Genomic DNA, 4,465 nt, shown 5'->3' with positions numbered 1-4,465 from the left:
TCCTTATGAACTGTTATTTCAGGTCCAAGCATAGAAGGATAGAATTTCATAATGGTCTCCGATTTATAAACAAACTAGTGTAAAGTTCTGAAATTCAGTACGGAAGAAAACATGTCTGCAAGCCCCCCCCCCCCCCCCCCCCTCAAAAACGACAATATGTTACGCATAGCCTTAGGAAAAAAGGGATTATAAGTTGGATATGATAAATAAAGTAAATAGAAATATATCACTAACATTTTCAAAAAAAGAAAATATTAATATGAGTTGGCCTATAAGTAATAGTAAGTTATTTATGAAACTGACCATTGTGCATAAAATGGTCTTTATACAATGAGATTGCTGATGAGGTCATCTCATTTAATCTTGAATTATTTAATTCAACATCGTTCCAGAAAACAAATACTGACTGCTGTTACACACTCCACGAGAAATAAAACCATTTTTCTTGGAGCAAAAACTGAAATATTTTTAATTCGAAAATTTCCAAAACGTCCGATCACCAGTTCATACAAACAATTTTGATTGATTGATGTGTTTTATCCGTCAAGTTTAACACACAAGACGCAAGAAATATAAGTGTTTGATTATTTTTATTCGTTTTAACACAAAAGATATTAAGTCAGTTAATATTTTGGATGGACTGTGCATTTGAGAGGTGGAGATCACAAAATGCATTGCGGCAACAAAGATCAGAGAAGAGCCCTTCATTCTTACATGTAATTATGTAGCTGGTGATGGTACCGGTAGCCAGACGGTTTCATCCCCGTATCTCTGGCAGAGATGAACTGCTGTTTGCATCCTTGTTCTATTGAAAGCATGATCAGACTAACCGAATATCATCGGTACCATCGCGGGCGGGAGGTTGTCCCGTGTAGCCCGGATGCTATAGGGGTCAATCATGCACAGAGCTGCCAACATTGGGAAGATAGAATCCAGTAGATTTCGCGGAGGTAATATTTTGTGAGGGAGCGGCGGAACGTTGTCCCACGGATGGGAGTTTTGGGTAGCAAAACACATTAAGAAACATTTGATAGTAACTGACAGCTGTCTAAACCATCAAAACTTTTTTAAATGCACAATAGAGAGATTTCGTGAATTGTCATTGACTAAATATATTCTTCAGGCAATACAGTAGATTTTTTAAATAATTCATAAAATAATGCATTCAACATGAAAATACCTTTAATTGTCCAGAGGGGGAAGGGGCTGCAGTAGCTGTGGTAAACATGGTAAATAAAAATGAGCTTGCCTGGCCCTGTAGCTGTAAAGACTTATTATAAAAATGTGACCTGTTTAAAGTCTGAGGTATTCCTGTGAAAATTGTCACACAGTCCCATTCCGCTTGAAAATTATCTTTATACTTCGAAAAGTATTTTGTCTTCTAAGTTTTTGGTCTTGGATGACTATCTCCATGGCCATGGTCACTGACGATGCGCGATTGTAGTGTGGATGAATCGGCACGGGGCGTGCTTCGCATGATCGCACAGCTCAGCCAGCCAGCGCCGCCAGGCCAGCTCACTCACGAAAGAGAAAATGTTCCAATCCGATCAACCCAAGTGAAAGTAGGCGGAAAAATCTCCACTTTGCTTCTGTTCTTCAGGATTGTCAATAAAATTATCATAATAGTAATCCACTAGTAAATCCCATCGTTGATCCACAGTTTCAGCTCGAATAAAGCGCACACAAGCTTACGAAAAATGCCGTGATCGTGAACTTCCATTGCACAGCCACCTGGCGCGGCCGGCCGGCTAGGGACCAGGCAGAGCCCGGGCCGCACCGGGGCGCATCGGGGGGATGTGCATGGAGAGCCGCTGAAGTGTTTCCATCGCACACATGCACATTGCAGAACCAGAAAAAAAAATGGCTTGATAGACTAATTCACCAGTCGTTCAGTAAAATTATCTTCATTTACATTGGAAATCAATGTACGATTATACAAAAACTGGTGAAAGCTACTGGGTAAAATGAAAATGTGATACATGTAGTTACACGTGGGTGAATAGGGAGTTGAACATGCTAGACTCGTAAGACAGTCGTTTGTATGAATTTTACAATTTAACACCTAAAAATCTGATTATCCGGGAGATTTTGGCATGGGGTCGGGAGAACGGGAGATTGGATCGCAATCCAGTATTCTCCCGCAGGATCCGGGAGACTTGGAAGCTCTGCATGCATCCAATATTGGGAATCCTATCACTCTAGAACTAAATAAGATATTCCACCAATTTCATCTGTCATGTCTAACGTCTCACATAGAAACTGAACATCATATGGGCCTATATGGGCATTGTACTGTCCCAAGATGTCGCAAAATTGTTGTTTTTTATGTAAATTTCTATTCCCTTTTCTCATGAAGGTCGAGGTCATTATTTTGTAAGACACTGGAATCATAACTGAATACTAAGCAGAAATTTAATATACAGTTTTATTTTCATAAATATGAAAGATTAAAGTGAACTTTATATTAATGATAAGCTTTTTATATCTAAAGAAGTGTTTGAAACACCAGAAAGCACGCCATAATAACCGTAAGTGTACATATATACTTTGAACGGTGACGTGTTAGAGAGTGTGATCTAATCGGGTCTTTGGAGGAATTTGCTGCACACTCGGGGCATGACCCACATGCTTATTGGTGCCATTTCCTTCACGCCTTATCGTTTGGTCCTATGCATCTATACACGCAGCAATGCGCGCGGCATGAAGTCACCACGTGACTATTCAAGTGACCCAATGAGAAGGTCAAACACTTTGATCAGTCGAACAGCTTTTATATATCAGTGTACATAACGATAAGACATTCAGCGTGTTGGATATAGGTGAAAAGACAAAAGAGACAAAGTGTACATCTTTGCGAGATAATGCATTAAGTTTCAACAAAAAGTTTATTCCAATATATACTCCGAATTTTCGACGCAACCCCACGTCTTCTTCAGGGATAATAAACTTACAAAATAAAACTGATATTATATATTTTATGTAAGCGTTGTGTGTTCCGTTGTTTAATTGTAACCAGCCCCTTATTTCCTATAACAATAACATACAAAATAGAAATAAAGTTAATGGTTTTACTTATTTTTATCATATATTTTGTTTTATTAGCTTTCTTTTGGGTTTGTTTTGCTGTGTGTGGGGGATGTTGGCATACGCGCGCTCAGTAAATGCTCAGCTTGCATCTCCTTCTACATATCATTGCATTGGGCTATGAAATCCCATGTGACAATATACTGTATGAACTCGTAGATGACTAGTAATGTTCACTCTGCTGTTGATAAATCAGGTATGCACAGATTTGCTTCATATATCACCAATTACACTCTGTTACAAATCGACTGAGAATGTGCGTGATTCAAACAAATCATCACTATTCTTACTTTTTTCTTCTTCAGAAATTATAGGGAGAGAGTAATTGCTTCATTCCCCACTTAGCATTGCTCAGTCTTAAAATTATTTAATTTTAACTATATATGTGCTTTTTTTAATAAGATACTCGGCAGGGACAAAAGGTTTAGTTCATTTTTAAAATAGGCCTATATCCACAACTCGAATATGGGCAAATAGTTTAAATGGCGTTCTATGAATTTGTGTATATATTTTTTTACACGTGTGTACTGTTTTCATAATGTTTTGCGTAAAGAAGGTAATCAAAATAGAATAAACAAATTATCGAAATTTGAAATATTACTTCGATTTAGTGTAGATTGGGTCTGATGGTACGTGAAACACAATAATACTCACTTTTACCCAAACCTACTTACAGTCGGACCTACTACAAATGTTACAATTAATACAAGTTCAATAAATCAAAATGCAAGACAGTAGAGAGATGGTGTAGACTTTCCTTCCTCCATGAATGTTTGAATTATTGTTTACTCGTCATATTATGTTTTATTGATATTTTCCAAATATATGAAATGTTTTTATTTCAATTCGATTTGGATGGAATGTATGTTAAATATCTTGGCAAATATAGGCCTATTAAAATGGGTTAATGCCAAAGCTTTATACACTAAATAGATTTTCCTGACACGCACACATACGCACACACACACATTCACACACACCTTCAATTGCATTATAAATTATGTATCTTTGCACTAGTAGGCCTCTTCTAATTATCATGATATTATCGCAATTTCATTCATTGATTAACTATTTTTATTTAGCATTGTTTGTCTTCCAAGGGTACATTTTTTGTGACTTTGGGATCAATATTTTCGCACTTCAATACCATTGTCACGCTTCTACATAATTCTCCACATGTGTTCTGAAATTCTTTTTTAGATTTGCCTCAGGGCCCTAAAATGAATTGAATTGTTAGAACTATAAATACCATTTCAAAACCATTCCAATGAAATATCTACAGCCAAATCCTCGCATTTCTTTCCTTTCAAGACTTGCCCGAACGCTTTCTTCTGTATAAAAAAATCTGTCTTTACAATGGCGCAATGGTTAAACTATGCCG

This window comes from Lytechinus pictus, chromosome 5 (genome assembly GCF_037042905.1).
Source record: "Lytechinus pictus isolate F3 Inbred chromosome 5, Lp3.0, whole genome shotgun sequence".
Taxonomy (NCBI): domain Eukaryota; kingdom Metazoa; phylum Echinodermata; class Echinoidea; order Temnopleuroida; family Toxopneustidae; genus Lytechinus; species Lytechinus pictus.
The sequence above is the reverse complement of the archived record's forward strand: the minus strand, read 5'-3'. Positions refer to the sequence as shown.